Source organism: Sarcophilus harrisii, chromosome 1 (assembly GCF_902635505.1).
Source record: "Sarcophilus harrisii chromosome 1, mSarHar1.11, whole genome shotgun sequence".
NCBI classification, from domain to species: Eukaryota; Metazoa; Chordata; class Mammalia; order Dasyuromorphia; family Dasyuridae; genus Sarcophilus; species Sarcophilus harrisii.
The window spans coordinates 444,185,225-444,208,619 of NC_045426.1; the positions used below are offsets into that span (position 1 = coordinate 444,185,225).

General features: G+C 33.3%; 1 long non-coding RNA gene across 1 annotated transcript; it reads left to right on the plus strand.

Moving 5' to 3' along the window:
- The first annotated feature begins 1,544 nt into the window (after positions 1-1,544).
- On the plus strand, positions 1,545-21,768 carry LOC116420564. Its single transcript, XR_004230920.1, has 3 exons — positions 1,545-1,947; positions 10,167-10,238; positions 20,590-21,768. It is a non-coding gene; the product is annotated as an uncharacterized LOC116420564 (long non-coding RNA).
- Positions 21,769-23,395: the final 1,627 nt, after the last annotated feature.

Below are 23,395 nucleotides of genomic sequence, written 5' to 3' on the forward strand. Positions count from 1 at the left end.
CATCTCTAAAAATTAGAACAAAACAAACAGAAATCAATGATTTCATGAGACATCAAAATATTAAAACAAACTCAAAATATTGAAAGATAGAGGAAAACATAAGACATAATATACAAATAATTATAAGTTCTCTGTTTCTATTGTAATAATTTTCTAAAGGGGGACAATAAACAAGTTCCTTTAGAACCTTAATGCCATTAATGGCTAATAAAATTAAAGATGAAAGAATAAACTTCTAAGGGTACCTTCATTGTTAATTATGTAAATTAAAAATAAAATTGAATAAATTGAAAGGAAAAAGAAGAGTTAAAGAGGAGTACCTCAGTATAGAAAGGAGGAAGAAAGAAGTAGGATTTACTAGTCCTAGTGATCAGGGTATATAAGAAGAATATATAAACATAAAAAAAGATGTTGGTCAAAATTTTAAAAATTAAAAACAAAAATCCTAAGTAACTACATTAATAATACACTAATAAATTTCTTTCCATTTTCCCAACAGATGTTTCATAGCATTAAGATTAAAAATTGTTTATAAATAATAAAGCCACTTCTATTTAGTCTATCAGATTAGAAAAGCATTTAGTGCTGAAAGCTGTAAAGCAATGTTACTCTTTTTTCTTGGTCCAGAGAAGTATATTCCTGACTGCCAAAATAGTGTTCCTATATTCCTTCACTGTATTTACTATTTGAACCTATTTACTTTTCCATGAAAGCACAAAATTAGTAGCTGTCACTTAGCCCAGAAAGAATTCTTGCCTCTGTTTGGCTTCAGAAAAATCTTGAATAAGAGTTCTATGGATAAACACCATCTCCATATAGCAATTCTTGCTTATATTGTGGAAAGGGAAAAAGAGGTAGGGAAGGGGCTAACATAAAAAGTACTCTCAAATTCAGACTGTGATCAATTTGTAGTAATTACAATTAAACTTCATGGATTTATTTTCAGTTATAAAATTGATGAGGATTTGAATAAAGGAAAACATGGTTACAACCAGGAAATGTAGGTTTCTGAAGGAATTAAAGGACATGAGAATGCAGTGGTTTGTTAATTATTTCCTCAGATAAGGTAACTTATTTCTCTGTCATGCACATTCAAAAATTAATCAGAGAATCACTAGCAGAGTTATGCAGAAGAGCGAAATGAGGGAAGAGTTCAAGAGCAAGATAAAAACAACTATTTACAACTCAAGATAAAATTTTCTGCTTATTAAAGTCAACATTTAGTAATAAGAATTTCACTTTGGAAATCTACTGATAATATTCTACTCAAGTTAATTTGTAAACAAAATCTTTACATTTTAAAAGTTAAGTTGGACATAATAAAGCCCAAAATTGGGCTTATATAAAGTGGCCTTTAGACTTCTGCAGAAACAATTATCTGGCTTGTAGGCAGGGCTCTGACTGGTATCTATATTACAAAGCTAAGTAAATGTATTTATCTATATGAATCAACTAAATTTAACTTGTTGTTTAAATTTTCTTTGTCAACTTAATAGAAATGTCTAGGTTTTATGAATGAAAATGTTTACCTTAGTAGAAAAATTCAAATTCATTATAATGAATGGGGAGCAGGGCTAAAATATACAGTTTGTTCAAAGGATCTTAAATGTTTATTGTTACTGGGTTTATTAGTTCTTTTTTCATCAATTTATTTTTTGATTCATTAAAGTTAAATGAATTGTGTCAGGGATTATAAACAGCCTGATATGGGTCAGTCGACATATCATTGAGTGTTAAGCAGAGTTAATTATTCAAAGTTACTATATCTAGAAAATATTTAAAATTTAACTAATGGTTTGACAGACTCATCACATTCTTCCTTAAAGATTTTATACTAAGTAAACTACAAGGGACAAGAATTCTCAAGCTTGTACATGCCACAGTGAATATCTTTTCTGCTTTCCAGTTACAGAAGCTTGCAGTATAACCTGGAATGAAAATTTAAAGGTAAAACATTCTTCTCTCTAGTAGATTGCAAATTTGAATTTATTCTGGGAGCAGGATGAAATGAACCTGAGATTGGGACACTGAGAATTTGAAGATAGAGACTGACTATAGATACACTTTTAAATTTTTTTTTTCTTATTTTTTAGGGAAACATAAATTTTTCATTTTTAGTATACACAAGACATTTCTTTTAGAAGAAAATTATTTCAAGTTTTATAGTTTTGTTTGGTTCTAGCCTTTTTCCTTTCTGTATTGTTTTTACAGAGCTAGAGGGAATATGAAAGCTAAGGCAAGGTGCTAAATTTAACAGAATTAAACCATCAATACCCATCCATACCTATCCACAAGAGTTTTGTTCAAAAAAATCTCCCTTAGATAAGACAGAATTAATTATTCAGAACAAGGGTTTAATAAAAGCATAAAGTATTTTGAAAAAGTACTTAGAAATTTATCACAACCTCAATATTACTTGTAAGAAATTAAGATATCACATTTCTCTGTCCCCTGTTTGCTTGTACATATAGCTCTAAACTCAAGTCAAATCTACAGATTCATTCTATCTGCTAGCCATCTCTCTATAAATGTCTTTTTGCTCTCTCAGACTTTAGATGGGGAAAAACGTCAATTTACCTTTTCCCTCAATCCTCCAAACGTATCCTTTCTCCTAAAGTTTCTAAACTGTTTTTCATTTATTTAATTGTGTTAGGGTATTGCTAAAATATCCACAAGGTGCTCTTCATCTCTCACATAATCTATTGCAAAGGCATTCTAATTGGTATCTCAAATCTCTTCACAACTTTAATCTAATCTTCCACACACCTACAAAGAGATTCTTCTGAAGTCCAGATATTAACCATGTCATTCCCCCTACTCCACAACTCCCAGGGATACATTACTTCTGGAATCAAAGATAAGATCCTCCAATATTTAAATTTCATTCCATTTTATAATTATAATTATTTCATAGTATTGCCCTCTTTGCACTCTATTATTCAGTAATACTGGCTCACTGGCTGTTCCTCGTGAAAATTATTTCATCTTTCATTTACATACAAGGAACACTCTGCAATATAACCTGGGCTGAAGACTCAGTTCAAATTACAATTTTCACAAGAGGCCAAACTCAGCCACTACACCATCAGTACTACCAGCGCCACTACCCTACTCTGTACCACTCTAGTTAGAAATATTCCTCTAACCAATTTATTTACTCCTATGGATCTCATTTTGCTGTTAATTCAGTAAGACCATTTGACACCATTTGAGATTTTCTTGGCATAGCTACTAAAGTGTTTGCTATTTCCTTCTTTACCTCATTTTACAGATGAGGAACTGAGTCATACAATTAGTAAGTATTGAAGGTCATATTTGAATTCAAGAAGATGAGTCTTCTTGATTTCAGGTCCAACATTCTATTTACTTGACTGTCTCTCATATGTACCTATTGATATGCACATTTGTCTTCTTATTAAATTTAAGTTTTCTAAGGGAAAGGACTGTTTTTTCTTTTTCTTTGTATCTCCACTATTTAGAAAACCATCAGCATATAAGTGCTTTTAAAATGGATTGGATTTCTTGTTGTTTGTTTCAGATTAATTGAGATTACAAAGCAAATCATAATCAACATTGCAGAGGGAGTTCTCTATATACTGATGAAATCCAATCAAAAAACAAAAGGAAAAATATATATCTGTATGTAATTTGCCTTTTCATGCCCCTATGGCTGCCACAAAAGTGAGCTGTACCATGCACAGTGGCCATACTCCAATATACCATTCAAAACCCAGGGTGAATTAGAGGGGTATCTATTACAAATGTGTGAAGACTTCCCTAGTGGAATGGGTGGATGAAAACAATTCTCTTTAACAGCCAGGAAGATAAGTAAAGAGGGTATTGTAGAATGCTTGAGTCATCATCAGTCTCCATGATTCTGTCTTGCCACAGGACAGTGATGACTCTGGAAGAAAAAGAGAGGCTGACAACTTTCTTAGTCTGCTTCAATTAAATTCAATTTATGCAGGAATAAAATGACCAAGAAAAAAAAAAAAAAGGTGGAGTGAGGGAATGATTCCTCCTAGACTAAAACAATAATAGCCTAATTCATTCTGCATATAGTTGGTAATATTATGTTTCTTAAATATGGGTGGATGACCATGTCACTTCTGAATAAACTCCAACATTTATTTCCAGATTTAATATACATGATCCTACTTTGCATTCTTTAAGCACCATTTGAACTGGATTTCTTGCTATTCCTCATACATGGTGTTGTTTTATCCACTGTCATGGGCTCAAAATACATTAACTCTTGCATCCTAGAATCCCTCACATCCTTCAAAGCTCAATTCAAATGGCACTTTCAAGAATAATAATAGTGATAGTGATAATGATAGCAATAAATAATACTTTTTATAGCACATTAAAAGTTTACAAAGCTATCTATAAATACCCCACAACTATGGAGAAATTATTATTTTTATCCTCACGTCACAGATTAGGAAAGAAACAGAAAAGGGTTAAGTGAATAGTTCAGGGTCACATAAGTAATGGCTAGGGATTAATTTTACATCATGTCTGTCTACCTAATTTCAGGCTCAACACAACACTATTTTTTTGTAGTTATTGTCTGGTTGGTTTTTGATGGAGTTTGTTGTTGTTGTTGTTTGTTTGTTTTTGTTTGTTTTTCCTCTGGAGGCAATTGAGGTTAAGTGACTTGCCCAGAGTCCTACAGCTAGGAAGTGTTAAGTGCTCAGGTCCTCAAGATTTCTGAGTTAGTGCTCTATCCAAGGTATTATCCTAGTTGCCCCTAGGCTCAGTACTTGAAATACTACACCATCTAAATGCCTTCTAGATGAGACAAGCCCTAATTCTCCTCCCTAAATTGATAGTCCTTCCATCCAAAATTAACTTCCACTTATTTGACAAATACTCATTTCTGTACATGCTATCTCCCTTGATAAAATGTGAGCTCCTTGAGGGCAAGGGTTATTTCATTTTACTGTCTTGTTATCCCCAGGAGCCCACACACTGTATGGCACACAGTTTCTGCTTAATAAATATTTATCAATTGACAGATTACCATCACCCAGGTCAAATATTCTTTAATTTTATTTCTTGGCATGCAAAATTATAACTCCTTTTATTTGTATTAGATAGATGCACATATATCTATCTATCAAGAGTTCATGAACTGTTCACTAATTGTAACATTCTAAGATTTGATGAACAAATCTGTATTTGTCTTACCCATGTCCTTTCTTAAAAATATATATGCATACATACAAGCATGTACATGTACATGTATGTGTATTATATATACACATGTGTGTATATATATATACATCTAAGTGTCAATAAAGATTTGTTAAAGACTTACTTTGTTTCAGGCTTTGTGCCAAGGACAAAACGTACAAAATAAATAAATAAAAACACTGCCTTTCCTCAAGGAGTTTGCCTTTTGATAGGTAAGACAACATGCATATAAATATATACAACGCTAGATATATGCAGGATAAATAGGAAATATTAAAAGAAAGATGGTACTGGAATTAAGATGGATTGTGGGAAGCTTCTTGTAGAAGATGAGCTTTTACTTGGGAATTAAATGAACTCAGGAAGTTGTGGAAGCAAAAGGAGGGGAAGTATTCTTCCTAAACATGCAGGACGGACGGAAAGAATGCCAGGATCTGAGAGACTTAATTGTCTTCTTCATGGAATAACAAGTAGGCCAGTTTCACTGGATTGACGAGTGTTTATTGGGAGTAATGTTTAAGAAGACTAAAAAGGTAGGAAAGGGTTATGAAGGTTATGAAGGGCTTTGAGTATCAAACAGAGCATTCTATTATTTGATTCTGAGGCAAATGGGAGCCAGTGGAATTTATTGAGTAGGGGAGTATCGTGATCAACATGTACCTTAGTGTATTTTGGACATATTAAATTTAAGATGTCTACTGGATATCTAATTAGAGATATCTGAAAGGAAATCAGAGATGTGAGAATAAAGGTCAGCAGAGAGTTTGGGGCAGAAGTAGATTTGGGAATTATCAGCCATAGAATGATAATCGCATCCATAGGAACTGATGAGATCACTAAGTGAAGTATTACAGACTGAGAAAAAGATCCAGGACACCTTGAAAACTGCCTATGGTGATAAATAGATACATAAACAGAATAGACAATATAGATATTGATTTATGCAATTTCAGAAAATATGTCATAGTGGTGGGCTTGATGTCACTAAGATCTAGATTCAAATCTTGTTGACAAGGATATCATGAGAGCCTTTCCTTTAATTCATGCATATATTATACATGCATTCTCCTGATATATCATAAAAGAGAAATGAATTTTCATTACTATGATTTCATCCTAATGATCCGATGATGGTTGCTAATAAACAAAGCTATCTTTTCAAGCTTTTAGGAAAAACAATTAAATGATTTTCTTTATAATTTTTTTTCAGAAATTGACGTCAACCTCATGAGTTAAAATTGGTGGGTTCTGCTTTTATCCTCATTTTAAAAACTAGCAAAAAAATTGGATATATCCAATTTTTTACACCTCTCATTCTGCATGAAAATCATATCTATAGATATTTTGATTATCTTCATAGCTAATAGATCTTGAACTAAAGAAGTTAATTCATTTAAAATAGCTGATAGCTTTCTATCTTTCCCACTTCTTTTTCAATCATTACATTTTTTTGAAGCATTAATCATTTCATAACAAAAATCCCCTATCTCCAAAATGACTAATAGGAAGGGACTAGTAGAGCTTTGTCAAGAAAACTTGCAGGTCATAGCAAATATTCTTTTTCAACAATCCCAGAAGTGACCAGACGATCAACAAGGAAAAAAAAAAGATTGATTGTATGTATACTTTGCTTCCAAAGTTGGAGAAGCTCCATACATTCAGTTAAAACAATACCTGAAACTAACGATGGCTTAAATCAAGAATGTATTAGTGCAAAATTTAGACTTGAAATGAAGGAAGTGAGAAAACAAACAAACAAACAATACAGTTTTCATCCCAAACATGAAGAAAGGCAATGACAAAAGACAATCAAATTACCAAATAATTCTGCTCATTTTAAATACAAACAAGGTCATGCTTAAGATTTTGTAAGCTAGGTTTTAGCAGGATATGAACTGAGAACTACCAAATGGGCAGACTGGTATCTGAAGAAGCAAAACAACTAGAAACCAAATTGCCAACATTTTTTAGATTATGGAGAAAGTAAGGAAATTCCAAAAAAAAAAAATTGCTTCTGTTTGATCAACTAAACCAAGACTTTGACTGTGTGGATTACAACAAAATGTTTCAAGGCCTCAAAAAGATAGAAGTATAAAATAATATTACTTGTCTCCTGGATAATTTTTATGTGGGCTAAGAAGAAACAGTTAGAGCTGACCATAAAAGAACTGATTTTTTTTTAAATGGAAAAGGAGTATGAAAGAATTGTATAATTGTCTCCTTATCTATATCATGCACAATATCAGGTTGGATGAATCAAAGAATTAACATTGGAAGGAGAAAATGTGTTTTAACTTTGGTCATCCATAACCAATACAGACTTCAATCCTCTCATAACTAGAATTGTTCCAAATTTTTCAGTTGAAATATCTTTCTTGAAGGAAAAGATGAAATAAAAAATAGAAGTTGAATAGCATTGCTTTCCATCACCTAGGAGCATCATAACATTTGCCCACAAACAACAATGAATCTCTACCCCAAATATTCTTATTCTGTATATAATTAGCATGGATGTCAATACAAATGATTCAATTAAAAATTTTTTACAGAAAATATTACAGGGAAAACAGGGAATAGAGATACATTTTGTGTGCATGTGTGTGTTCTGTCAATCAAAAAATAATGCTATTTTTACAATGAAGTAAAAGGTATTTGAGTAACCTCTAACAATTAATATACTGTTCCAAAGTCTTAAATATGATAAAGAGTATATATGACTAAAAAAATCTAAGTTTTGTTTTTAATTGTTGAAGGTCTGTAAATTTAGATGATTATTATATTTATCACATATAACTATACTTTAATTACATAGCACAGTAAATGTTGACTTGCCCCAGTTATATATTACAAAAAATCTGAAAATATTAAATGCTGTTTAATTTAAAATCTTATTTGAAATTGAATGAACTAGAATATTCACAAATAAAGAAATCCTTCTTTCCCAAAAACAAACCATAAAAATCCTATGAATGTATGTTAGCAAAAAATAAAAGAACAGTCATGAATACAGATACATCTAGGAATCCAGAGAAAATAAATGAGACAATAAAAGATCAAGACATCTAGGGAGGATCAGGGAGCAATTCTGAGAAAAACAGGAAGAACTTGATGATGTTTATTAAAATGAAATAAAGATTTCCTGTCCTGAATTAATAATACTGTACTTCACTTAAGCTGTACTGTTAGATAAATTGTTATTTTTCCCAATAGATTATTTGTTAGATGTACCGTTTCCTGTGATTTACACCTCTTTCAATTTCTCCATTATGATTAGCATTCCATGCTCAGTCAATGGTTAGAACTTGATTTTTAAGCATGGTTATGTAATAAGACATGGTATCATTTTATTAATGACAAAATGTTCTTCCAGTCACAGCTTTTGACTTTTCGCCAGTATTCAGAATTGATACAATTAAAGACAGATTTTTTATATGTCAAACAACACTTCTGAACAGAATCCCAGAATTCTAGAATCCAAAGAAACCTTAGCCATTTAATCCAACCTATAATAATAATAATAATAAACCCTGCTATACCATATGCTATAACTAGTCATGTATCATTTCTGACTTAAGAAGTTCAATAAGCGAAAATCATACCTCTTCATGAATTCCACTTCAGTTTCAGAAAAAAAAATTGTTATGTTTTGTTTTTATAAGAAAAAGAAAGGAGGACAGGAGAGAGAGAGAGAGAGAGAGAGAGAGAGAGAGAGAGAGAGAGAAAGAGAGAGAGAGAGAGAGATATTGTAGAGTAGAACAGAGCAAGAAGGGCAGGAGGAACTTTGAGGAGAAAAAAGAATTTTTTTTTTCCTTGAAGAAGGAGGTAGATACCCTAAAGAAGAAATAGCTACTTGTAACCCAAAGAAAAATAAATCTGCATGTACTTTCAAATAAAAATAATTTAGTTAGGATTATGGGGGGAGGGAAGAAAATATTAGTGATGGAGAAAAGTACAGCAATTCAAGGATAAATGAAAAATAAAGAAGTAATTGGCACTAGTTTGTCATTCTAGCTTATCTTCTGCTATATATAGTTGATGGAGCTTTAGGCAAAAGCTTTGTTATTCTCTAAAAGAAAGAAATTATTTTACAGGGAAGGATGAAATCCCCTAAATTTGCTTTCAAGCTAATGAAAAAGAAAAGTTTCATAAATAAATACAGCTTGAGGACAAATTCAAAAACAAAATATATCCTTAATAAGAATAGTATAGTGGATGAAGTACTAGACTTGAATTCAAGAAAACTTAGGTTTAAAACAAGGTAGTTGTGAATATAAAGTGTTGTAAATTTTACAAAGATCTAAAAAGCTACCTATGATTATTAATACTAAATACATTATTAATAACATGTAATCAAAAAAAGTAGTTGGCCTAGTCATGGAATAAGAATGAGAAACAGCAGAAAGACAAACCAGGAGTTACACTGGAAACTCAAAGATATTAAACTAATGAAAAGACCTCCTGTGTAATAAATAGACTCATAGATGAACAATTTCAGGAATAACATTAACAATATAAGATCCATATCTACACCAAAGAAGTGAAGAGTATAGCTAGGTATACTTCAGTATCTATATAAAAATTTAAATAATTCTAATATGCCAGGCATTAGGAACAGTGTGAACCAAGATCCAGGGAAGGGAAAATATAGCATTTTCATAGTAAAGAGGAAAGAAGTCATGGTTTGTTATTATTTTCCCCTAGAAGCATACAGTATGTAAAGAGGAATTATGCTGAAAAGGAAGAGTAGAAATTTTTGGATATCAGTCATTTGAAATTGGTTTGGTGAATAAAATAAGTTATTGAAGTTTTTGAGTAGATGACTGATGTGAATGAATTTATGTATAAGAAAAACAATATAGCAATAGTGTAAAGATGGATTACAAGGATGAAGGTATGAATAGAAGTAAAGACTAATTAGAATGGATGTTGCAATAATCTCAATAAATTATACCTCAATACCTCAATAGGTAGCAATATGGACCTTCACTTGGATGATGGCTCTGAAGATAGAGGAAAAAGGATGCTAGGTATATTGAAAGGTAGGATTTTTTAATTGTACTTTAAGTGACTGAATGTGTGAAGTGGTAAGAAATGGAAAAGATAAATATAATCTTTTAAACATTTGAGATGAAGTGAATGATAGGGACATTGGAAGAAATAAGAAAACCTGAAGAAAAAGCAAGATTGAAGTGCTAAGTATTCATAAAATGAATAACATTTCATGATTTTTTTAAAAGTCGCATAAATATAATTATATGTAATCTTCATTTCCGAATATATTCCTTTCCCAGAGGGATTATGACAAAGAAATGAGAGGGAAAAAAATCAACCAAACTATTATATCAAGGAGACCGAAAACACAGAGTGATGTCATAAAAACTCCTTAAAAAAAGAATGGGAAAGATTAATAGTGAACATTTATAGAAGAAGAGTTCAATCAATTTAATTTCTTGACTCTAAAGTTGAGAAAAAACTACTTTTGGCTAAGAGACAAGTCTTTCCTATGAAATGAATAATGTGTAGAATTTCCACTTTATAGTTACTACTTGCATAGTCCTTAGCAAGTCACTTTGGCTCACTGGGCCTCAATTTTCTTACGTGTAGATTGAGAAAGTTGTAGTCACTGACCTCTAACAGTTTCTTTCAGCTTCAAATATAATCAATAAATGGGCATCATCAAAATGATCAGCAAGAATACGTATTTTTTTTAAAACCTGAAAATTCCAATTCAACTTGGTTTCTGTGTCTTATGTTATGGTGATGAAAATAACATTAACTTATTATAGCTATAGGCAGTTTATTTCTAAGATTTTGTCAATTAAAGGATAGAAAGATATATAGCATGATGGTTTTAGGGAAGAAACAAATATAAATGATTGTAGGAAAGGGGGAATAGACATGAGGGCAAATTTCTCCCACCAAAAAGTTGGGAAAGGATGGACACAAGAGTACAAAAGTAGAGATACTGGCCTCAATGTTGAGAATAATCCTCTCTTTCACTCAGAATAAAAGATAATAAAACTGGTGAAAATATTGAGAGTATTTGAGATAAAAAAATGGAAAGAAAAGGATTCGTCAAATTTCTTGGTGAATATTACCATGTGATAGGAAATGGTAGGAATAGATACAGGTAGCTAAAAGAAGGAAGAGAATGTCGCATCAGGTTGCCATAGGGAGCAATCATGAAAGAGTAAAAGCATTCTCATGAAACAGTAATGGTCCACTTAAGATTAGACAGTGCAAATTTACAGTATTTCCAGTCAGTATATTTACATGACTTCCTCCAGCAAAATTCTATAGTTTAAGAGTAGGATCATCAAAGGTAGATAGTGGAGGGTTATCTAAGGCTCAGAAAGAAAAGAATAAGTGGGATTCAAACAAGGATTCAAAGGCAGAGAGGCAGACTATGTTGTACTGATTCATTAGTGTTAAGATATGAAAAAGATGATGTTCAGGACAGTACTGATGGTCAGGAAAGTTTTAGTGACTATAAAAATGAATTTAGGTATGAGTAAGGCACAGAGTAAAGTCAAAAAAGAGATGTTATATATACAAGATTCTAGGTGAAGTATGTCAAACTAGATAGACAGCCTCTTAGATCTCTACTGACTGAGATCTTTAGTCCCTATGTAGTTGACAATTTTCAAATTTAAAATAATGTTTCTTGTATTATGGTAGAATTACAACTTGCCTATTTTACTGTTGTTTTGTTTAATAAATCAAAATTTTTCCCCATGGATGTTGATTGAAATAATTTTATTTCACTTTTTGGAATTATAATTTTTTAATTAATCTATGGGCCAGAACTCTACTTAAAACAAGGATTTTTACAAGGTGTTAAGTCAGTGGAATTGATAATACAATGGTTATCTAGTTTAGCATGGTAATGAATAGTTCTCTAGTTCAGTATGAATTATTTAATCTTACATCAAATAATAGGTGCCTAGTTATATGATTAGTTTATAGTCAGTAAACTGCATATAAGCTGGGACAAACTCAGCCAGACAGATTCATTCTATCTTCCATCTTTATGGTGGCTGGAGGCTGGAGAACAAGCCCTCTGACTGAGAGAGACTTCAAGGCAGAGACCGTGGTGGTGTCCTCCTGCCTCCCCCACAGAAACCAAGACACATCATGGAGAACCTCAAGAAAGCTGGTCCAGGCCCCAGACAAGGAAAATAGACTGTGAAGGAGATAATAAAGAATATGGACTTTATCCCTGATATTCTCCTGGTGATTACTCTGCTGAAAAGAAGGCTGCTACAAAGACCTCCAGAAAACCAACCAGAACATTACAATTTTATATTCTTAAAAAAAAGAGAGGGGCACTGTTGTATAGTAGAAAGGAAAATGAATTGAGAATCTTGACTCTGCCAATAGCCAGGGCCTCCAGGGCTTAGCACAATGTCTGACATCAACGTAATGCCTGTAGTAATGACTTCTTCTCTTAAAGTACAATTTCACTGGGTCTCAACTGCATCATCTGTAAAATGAGATGACTACCCTAGATGATCTCCAGGTTCCCGTACAGCTCTGAATTCTATAATTTCAAATTGAGGTTTTGTTTTGATAGAACATCCTACAAAATGTAGCAGACTAAAGCACAAATCATCCTGTTTAATATAAAAGTAGAAAGAAGGGAAAAGAATACCAGGATTATATAGGAAAAAGAAAACATTTTGCAAAGCTTTTGACATAACCTGAGACACCAGTAATATGCACAGGCTAACAAGAAGAAAATAAGTCTTTATCCCAGTCATAAACAGCTTACAAAGACAATGTGTATGACCTTGGCAGTGACCACTTACAAGACTGTGGTAGTGAGCTGTACTTGGATTTGTCTGAAATCAATACAGAGACTAAGCTGTCAGCTTTTTCTACGGAGTCAATATCTCAGGTTGGCTGCTTCCACTGAAGCTCCTGAGGAAACAATTTTCAAAAATATACTACCAAGTGACATGTCACATAGATTAAATGATTGACTTGGATCCAATGAGTATATGGAAAGAGATGGGAAAAGGCAACATTAAACCACTGTAAAGAGAGGCAGCGAATTTAAGGAATGAGCCTTGGAGGCAAGAAGCACTGGATTCAAGTCAGATATCTAATGCATATTGATGAGATTCTAAGCAAGTCACCTAAACTTTCAGCATCCTAGGTACCTGTTTAAAACTATGAGAAGCAGAGATGTTATTAACCTGGAAGGTGAGTTCCCACATTTAGAATTCCATTTACAAATTAAATTGCATGTCCAAACTCAAAATGTTGACATACTTTATATATCAAAAAAAAATTAAATAGCATGATCCAAGACAAACAAGCTTATATGCTAAGTGCACATGATGAAATAACAATATCTAGACACCAGATATGGCAAATTCTAAGATGCCAAAACTGAAGACTGCACTAAATTCAAACCATTCTACAATCTCTATCTTTTCCACACTGATTTCACGCTACTTTTCTTTTTTTTTTTTTTTTTTTGGATTATTTTTTTATTATTATTACAGTAACTTTTTATTGACAGAATCCATGCCAGGGTAATTTTTTTTACAACATTATCCCTTACACTCACTTCTGTTCCGATTTTTCCCTCCCACCCTCTACCCCCTCCCCTAGATGGCAAGCAGTCCTATATATGTTGAATATGTCCTAGTATATCCTAGATACAATGTATGTGTGCAGATCCAGTTTTCTTGTTGCACAGGGAGAATTGGATTCAGAAGGTAGAAATAACCCAGGAAGAAAAACAAAAATGCAAACAGTTTACATTCATTTCCCAGTGTTTCTTTCTTTGGGTGTAGCTACTTCTGTCCATCATTGATCAATTGAAACTGAATTAAGTCTCTTTGTCAAAGAAATCCACTTCCATCAGATTACATCTTCATACAGTATCGTTGTTGACGTATATAATGATCTCTTGGTTCTGCTCATTTCACTTAAGCATCAGTTCATGTAATTCTCTCCAAGCTTCTCTGTATTCATCTTGCTGGTCATTTCTTACAGAACGATAATATTCCATAACATTCATATACCACAATCTACCCAACCATTCTCCAATTGATGGGCATCCACTCAGTTTCCAGCTTCTAGCCACTACAAACAGGGCTGCCACAAAACATTTTGGCACATACTGTCCCTTTCCTTCTTTAGTATCTCCTTGGGGTATAAGCCCAGTAGAAACACTGCTGGATCAAAGGGTATGCACAGTTTGATAACTTTTTGGGCATAGTTCCAGATTGCTCTCCAGAATGGTTGGATTCGTTCATAGCTCCACCAACAATGTATCAGTGTCCCAATTCTTCCCACATCCCCTCAACACTCATCATTATTTTTTCCTGTCATCTTAGCCAATCTGACAGGTGTGTAGTGGTATCTCAGAGTTGTCTTAATTTGTATTTCTCTGATTAATAATGATTTGGAACACTCTTTCATATGAGTGGTAATGATTTCAATTTCATCATCTGAAAATTGTCTGTTCATATCCTTTGACCATTTATCAATTGGAGAATGGCTTGGTTTCTTATAAATTAGAGTCAGCTCTCTATATATTTTGGAAATGAGGCCTTTATCAGAACCTTTAACTGTGAAGATGTTTTCCCAGTTTGTTGCTTCCCTTCTAATCTTGTTTACATTAGTTTTGTTTGTACAGAAGCTTTTTAATTTGATGTAATCAAAATTTTCTATTTTGTGATCAATAATGGTCTCTAGTTCATCTTTAGTCACAAATTTCTTCCTCTTCCACAAGTCTGAGAGATAAACTATCCTATGTTCCTCCAATTTGTTTATAATCTCATTCTTTATGTCTAAATCATGGACCCATTTTGATCTTATCTTGGTATACGGTGTTAAGTGTGGGTCCATACCTACTTTCTGTCATACTAATTTCCAGTTATCCCAGCAGTTTTTGTCAAATAATGAATTCTTATCCCAAAAGTTAGGATCTTTGGGTTTGTCAAACACTAAATTGCTATAGTTGACTATTCTGTCTTGTGAACCTAACCTGTTCCACTGATCAACTAATCTATTCCTTAGCCAATACCAAATGGTTTTGGTGACTGCTGCTTTATAATATAGTTTTAGATCAGGTACAGCTAGGCCATCTTCATTTGATTTTTTTTTCATTAATTCTTTTGAGATTCTTGACCTTTTATTATTCCATATGAATTTTGTTATTATTTTTTCTAGATCATCAAAATATTTTCTTTGTCATCTTTATTATATTCGCTCGACCTATCCAGGAGCACTTGATATTTTTCCAGTTGTTTAAGTCTGACTTTATTTGTGTGGAAAGTTTTTTGTAATTTAGCTCATATAATTCCTGACTTTCCTTTGGTAGATAGATTCCCAAATATTTTATGCTGTCGACAGTTATTCTAATGGAATTTCTCTTTGTATCTCTTGTTGTTGGATTTTGTTGGTGATGTATAAAAATGCTGAGGATTTATGGGGATTTATTTTATAACCTGCAACTTTGCTAAAAGTTATGGATTATTTCTAATAGCTTTTTCGTAGAATCTCTAGGGTTCTCTAAGTATACCATCATATCATCTGCAAAGAGTGATAGTTTGGTTTCCTCACTGCCTATTCTGATTCCTTTAATCTCTTTCTCGACTCTTATTGCCGAGGCTAGTGTTTCTAATACAATATTGAATAATAATGGTGACAGTGGGCAACCTTGCTTCACTCCAGATCTTACTGGGAAAGATTCCAGTTTTTCCCCATTGCATATGATGCTTACTGATGGTTTTAAATATATGCTCCTGACTATTTTAAGAAAAAGTCAATTTATTCCTATACTCTCAAGTGTTTTTATTAGGAATGGATGTTGGATTTTATCAAATGCTTTTTCTGCATCTATTGAGATGATCATATGGTTTTTGTTAATTTGCTTATTAATATAGTCAATTATGCTAATAGTTTTCCTAATATTGAACCAGCCCTGCATTCCTGGTATAAATCCTACTTGATCAAGTGTATTATCCTGTGAATGATTTTCTGTAATCTTTTTTGCTAATATTTTATTTAAGATTTTAGCATCGATATTCATTAGAGAGATTGGTCTATAATTTTCTTTCTCTGTTTTCAGCCTACCTAGTTTAGGTATCAGTACCATGTCTGTGTCGTAAAAGGAGTTTGGTAGGACTCCTTCAGTCCCTATTTTTTCAAATAGTTTATATAGCATTGGGATTAATTGTTCTTTAAATGTTTGGTAGAATTCACATGTAAATCCATCTGGTCCTGGGGATTTTTCTTAGGGAGTTGGTTAATAGCTTGTTCTATTTCTTTTTCTAAGATGGGACTGTTTAGGATATTTACTTCTTCCTCTGTTAATCTGGGCAAGCTATATTTTTGAAGGTATTCTTCCATTTCATTTAAGTTATCGAATTTATTGCCATAAAGTTGGGCAAAGTAATTCCTAATTATTGCTCTAATTTGCTCTTCATTAGTGGCCAGTTCTTCCTTTTCATTTTTAAGACTAACAATTTGATTTTCCCCTTTCCTTTTTTTAATCAGATTTACTAAGGGTTTGTCTATTTTGTTGGTTTTTTCATAGAACCAACTCCTAGTTTTATTAATTAATTCAATAGTTTTTTTTTTACTTTCAATTTATTGATCTCTCCTTTTATTTTTAGAATTTCAAGTTTAGTGTTTGACTGGAGGTTTTTAATTTGTTCCTTTTCTAGCATTTTTAGTTGTAAGCCCAATTTGTTGACCTTCTCTTTCTCTACTTTATGCAAGTAAGCCTCAGAGATATGAAATTTCCCCTTATTACCGCTTTGGGTGCATCCCACACATTTTGATATGATGTCTCATTATTGTCATTTTCTTGGGTGAAGTTATTAATTATGTCTATGATTTGCTGTTTCACCCAATCATTCTTTAGTATGAGATTATTTAGTTTCCAATTATTTTTTGGTCTACTTTCCCCTGGCTTTTTGTTGAGTGTAATTTTTATTGCATCGTGGTCTGAAAAGGATGCATTCACTATTTCTTCCTTACTGCATTTGAGTTTGAGGTTTTTATGCCCTAATATATGGTCAATTTTTGTATAGGTTCCATGAACTGCTGAAAAGAAAGTGTACTCCTTTCTGTCTCCATTTCGTTTTCTCCAGAGGTCTATCATCATCTAACTTTTCTAGTATTCTATTTACCTCTTTGACTTCTTTCTTATTTATTTTGTGATTTGATTTATCTAATTCTGAGAGTGCAAGGTTGAGATCTCCCACTATTATAGTTTTGCTATCTATTTCTTCTTGCAGCTCTCTTAATTTCTCTTTTAAGAATTTAGATGCTACACCACTTGGTGCATATATGTTTAATATTGATATTGCTTCATTATTTATGCTACCCTTTAGCAAGATATAGTGCCCTTCCTTATCTCTTTTAATTAGATCAATTTTTTGTTTTTGCTTGATCTGAGATCAGGATGGCTACCCCTGCTTTTTTGACTTCACCTGAAGCATAGTAGATTTTGCTCCATCCTTTTACCTTTATTCTGCATGTTCTCTAGCTTCAGGTGTGTTCCTGTAAACAACATATTGTAGATTCTGGCTTTTAATCCATTCTGCTAATCACTTCCTCTTTATGGGGAGTTTACCCGTTCACATTTATGGTTAAAATTACCAATTCTGTATTACTTGCCATCTTGTTAACCCCTATTTATGCTTTTCTCCCTTCTTTCCCTCTTACCCCCTTCCCAGTATTAAACTTGTGAGCACCACTTGCTTCTCACAGCCCTCCCTTTTTAGTATCCCTCCTCCCCACCTTAGAGTTCCTCCCCCTATCTTACTCCTCACAGTTTCCATATTCCTTCCTGCTTAGCTTATTCCTTCCCTTTTCACTTTTCCCTTCTCACTTTTCAATGAGATGGGAGAAGTTTCACCATACATTGAATATGTCTAAATTTTTTTCTCTTAAAGTCAATTCTTATGGCAGTAAAATATTCATCCCCCTCCTTCTTTCTCTCAGATATAATAGGTTTCCTTTGCCTCTTTGTGAAATATAGTACCCCCACTTTACCCTTTTTCTGATACAATGTCCTTTCCACCTCTAATTTCTAAAACAAGGTATATATGTATTTTTTATACATCTTTACAGCAGAAATATAGTTCCCAAGATTTCTTTTTACCTTTTTAGGTTTTTCTTGAGTTCTATATTTGCAGATCAAACTTCTTGTTAAGTTCTGGTTTTTTCACCAAAAATAGGTGAAATTCACTTATTTCGTTGAATGACCATCTTCTTCCCTGGAAAAGATGCTCATTCTGGCTGGGTAAGTTATTTTTGGTTGCATACCGAATTCCTTAGCCTTTCGGAATATCATATTCCAGGCCCTTCGATCTTTTAATGTGGATGATCCTTGGGTGATCCTTATTGTCGCTCCTCTATATTTGAATTGGGTTTTTCTAGCTGCTTGGAGTATTTTTTCCTTTGTTTGAGGGTTCTGCATTTGGCCACTATATTTCTTGGTGTTTTGATTTTAGGATCCCTTTCAGTGGGTGATCGGTGAATCCTTTCAATGTCTATTTTACCCTCTGTTTCTATGACTTCTGGGCAGTTCTCTTTGATAATTTCCTGGAAAATAGTGTCCAGGCTCTTTTTTTCGTCATATTTTTCTGGAAGTCCAATGATTCTCAGATTGTCTCTCCTAGACCTGTTTTCCAGGTCTGTTGTTTTCCCCAGAAGGTATTTCACATTTTTCTCCATTGTTTGGTTTTTTTGGTCTTGCTTGACTGATTCTTCTTGTCTCCTCGAGTCATTCAGTTCCATTGTTCTATTCTTATTTTCAATGAAGTGTTTTCTTCACTCACTTTTTTAATATCTTTTTCTAATTATCCAATTTGTTCTTTGGAATGTTTTTCCATTTTGCCCATTTTATTCTTTAATGAGCTATTTTCTGTTTCCAGTTCACTAATCCTATTTTTCAAGGATTTTATTTCTTTATCCACTCTGTCTTTAAGTGAGTGGGATGACTTCTCCAGACTCTTTTGCCAAGCCTCCCTCTCCTTTTCCCATTTTCCTTCTAGCTCTCTTGTGAGAGCCTTTTTAATTTCTTCTATGAGATTCATCTATGCTGAGGAACAGATGATCTCCTCCTGTAGAGCTTCACCTGAAGATCATCTGTTTTTAGTCTCCTCAGGGTTTAGTCTGTTCTCTGTCTGTATAAAAGTTGTCAATCGTTAAAGTCCTTTTTAACTTTTTGCTTATTTTGTCAGAGAAGAATCAGAGACAAACTAGCAAAGAAAAAAAAGGAAAAAAAACCCCAAATGGAATTTGCTTTTTGGGGGGAGGTGCTGGGTGGTGTTCCTCTACAGCTTCCTCTACAGACTGCGGGAGCAGCAGCGAGGCACTAGCAGGACTGTGCTGCGCGCCTGCACTCAGAGATTCTGAGAGCGTGCTGAGAAGCTGTGGGGGAGGGATGGCCAGGTCCCAAGGAACTCCAGCTGTTTGGGGTTGTACTCTTCACCCCCGGTGTTTTAGCTTCTCTACTGGGCTACTGACTTGCTGCCAGAGCAAAGTATCCAATCCTGTAGCAAAGCTCTCCCCTCAGAGGCAGCTGAGATCATCCCCCAACCCCCTCCAGTCTGCTTGGCTGTGAGCTGCCTGCCAAGCTCTCACTGCTGCTGCCCTCAGCCTGTGCCCGATCTAAAACTGTCCCACCATCGAGCAAAAACAGATCTTTCCTGGCGAATCTCAAGGATGTCTTCTCTTGGTAACTATTTGTGTGTGTGTTTTTTTTTTTTTTTTCAGTCAGGCATTAATTCAGAGGCTTGTAATGAGATGGATTCTGAGAGAAAATGCGGAGCTTACACAGCTGTGTGCCTCCTCGCTACTTTTCATATTCTCATCTACATTCCATCCAAATTGATCTATTTACTCTTCCCTATATATGACATTCCATCTATCATTCTGGGTTCTCTCATAGGATATCTTCTATATATGGCATTTTCTCCTTTCTCATTTCTAACTCTTGAAATTCCTATCTTGGGTCAGGGATTATGTCATACATGAGGCCTTTCCTGAACACCAGAATGAAACAGCCCTGCGCTTAACTCCTACCTATTGAAATTAATTTGCATTTACTTGATAGAGATTTAATTGTTGTTGTCTATTCTTTCTTTTTGTTTTATTTTTGTTTTTGCGAAGAAATTGGAGTGAAGTGACTTGTCCAGAGTCACACAGCTACTAAGTGTTAAATTTCTGAGGTCAGATTTGAACTCAAGCCTTCCTAATTTCAGGGCTGGTACTCTATCCACTGGATCATCTAACTGTCATCCTTCTTTTTTGAAGAAGACCAATGACAATACTGATGATATGCTGATTTATTCATGAATTGGATTTAATTGAGACACAGTTGTGCAAAGTTATCAGTTTCATTCTCTCTTCCAGAATCACCAAAATCCAGGGGCAGGTCACGGTATCCAGCAATGCCTTGGATGACCTTGATTTCTCCGATGCCTGATCAAGCTATAAGCTCTCTATTATACCTGCTTCAGCCAGCTTCACAGCCTTGGAACAAATTGTTCTCATCCATTCATTCATTCTGCTGAAAGATGTCTTCATATGCTTGGAGTATATCTCTCCCTTACTCACTTGGATTTAAGGACCACCACTTACCTCAACTTGTTTTAGCTTGTCTGCTAAGATGATTTCACTGGGGTGGAGTCCACAGCACATGCTACATCTTAAGAGAGCTTAGTATGATAAATATCAAAGATAGATGAGCAGTCTTGAAAAGAGCTCCACAAGTCCTCATGCCAGAGGTGTTAGTCTTTCTTTGACATCCCATGTACCCCAAAGATTTTGGATTTATTTACTGGTGTACACATTTCTTCTCTTTAGTAGATTGTTAGTACTTCAAGGATAAGGGCTATTTTCATTTTTTTAATCTTTGTTTCCCCAAAATCTAGTCAAATACACACACAGAACATATTGTCAAGTGTTAGGTGTTATTTCACTTAATAAAAGTTTGCTAAGTGAATCTCTAAAGCCACAAATTGGTTTCCATGTTTATTGGTGTTAAGTTTAAAAATATAGAGATGTGATATGATAAGAATGCACAAAATTTAATTTTTGAAATGACTTGGAACCTATTAAAATATTTTTGGAAAGTAAGATAATGTTTAGAGTGAACACTTAACTAAAAGATAAAGATAATAAATTTATACTGGCTATTTGATATTTTGTATATGGAAGACATATTCCACTGGATTTAGGAAACATGGATTTTACTATTAATCCTATCACTACTAAAATGACTCTGGGCAACTTAATCCATATCTCTGGATTTCAGTTTTCAATATATTTAATACATAGATTGGGTTAAATAGTGGCTAAGATCTCTTTCAGTTCTTAACAGTCTATAGTTTTTAGATTTTCTATATTAGTAGTACCATAAGAAAACCTTGGAGTAAACGTGATAGATATATCTGAATATCCTAAAATTTATGTTTGAAATTGTTTAATATGTCAAGAGGAGAAAAAAAGTCAGGTGATCAGCAAAATAATATTTCCCTGGACTTCATTATTTCCTGAAATGCATCATTATGCAAAATTTAATAAATTCAGAAACTCACAATTTTAGATCATTACCCTTCCCCTATGTCACAGGGGTCCTCAAACTTTTTAAGTAGGGGGCTAGTTCACTGTCCCTCTGACTGTTGGAGGGCTGGACCATAGTTAAAACAAACATTTTGTTTTGTGGGCCTTTAAATAAAGAAATTTCATAGCCCTGAGTGAGGGGGATAAACGTTCTCAGCTGCTATATCTGGTCCATGGGCCGTAGTTTGAGGACCCCTGCCCTATGATATCATAATGCCATAAAACATTCTCCCAACAACTCACATCAGATTTTTCAGTTTCTTTTTATGTGTTATCTCCCCTAGTGAGAACAGGGTCTTTTATTTTTATCCCCAGCCCTTAGCAAAATTTCAGATACACAGTAGACATTTAATAAATGTTCATTGACTATGATTGAATTAATATAGGAGAAATATGATATGAACGATAATTTATACTAAAACTACAATTATGAATTTTAGAATTAGAAAAGATGACATGTACATATATATAATATACATATACATTTATACACACTTACATACACATATATAGTGTCTTATTTTACAGGTCAAGTATTCTCACAAAGTTCAAGTAGATAAAGTGCTGGATCTTGAGTTAGGAAAACATAAATTCTAATCAATCCTCAGCCACTTACTTGCTATGTAATCCTGTGCAAGTCACCTAACCTCGGCCTCAATTGCCTCAACTACAAAATGGAGAAATGGAGAAATTAATTTAAGTAACAAAGAGTTTCTAATTTTACATGAATATGTGTCTTCCTTAGCCCATAATAAAAGATTTTCTATTTTCAAGTTAATTTATAAAAATTTCTCAGATATCACACACTTAGAAAAGGCTAATTATTAAGAGAGAAATTTTATGAAAATAAATATAATCATCCATATACATGATTTTTAAAATCAAAGTTTGTAATTCTGCCCAAAATAACTGGAGATAATCCACAAGTCCAAGATACTCCCAATGGTTTGGATTTCATGCAAAAGTTCACATTCATTTTAATGGTAGTTCAGAGGAAATAAATCTCTTGACATATATTCCCTATCTTACCAAACTTCTAGTAAAGAAGACACCTACATTCTAAAGTAAGGGCTAAAATTCCTAGTTCAATAATGGGGAAAAATTAAAAGTCCCATAAGCTAGGCTACAGTTAACCAAGTAAGACTATTATATTTTTATTACTATATATAAAATTATAATTAATTTCAAAATACTAACCTACATTTTCCAAATCATGAAAGGTATCTTTTTCACTTCTGCTGGAGAAAATGCAAATAACCTCCTTGGATTATTAAAACTAAGAATACTGAGTTTCTGCTCTGCTTTCAAGTTGTAAAGGTTCTACTTGAGATAAAAAAGAAACCTTAAAGAAAATGCTTAACTCATCATACAATGTTGTTGGATTTTTTTTTCCCTCATTGCTTAGAAAGGAAAAAAAAAAAAAGAAACTGCTGAATTTCTGCCACTTCTTGAAATACTATCTTCAAGTTAATGTCGAAGGATAATATGTGAGAATGAAGAGACAAAAAAGTATCAAAAAATTGCTGAACAGTGTACATAGAAACGACGATGAAAAAAATATCCTTTTTCTCGAAGACAATAGTACTTAGGTGAA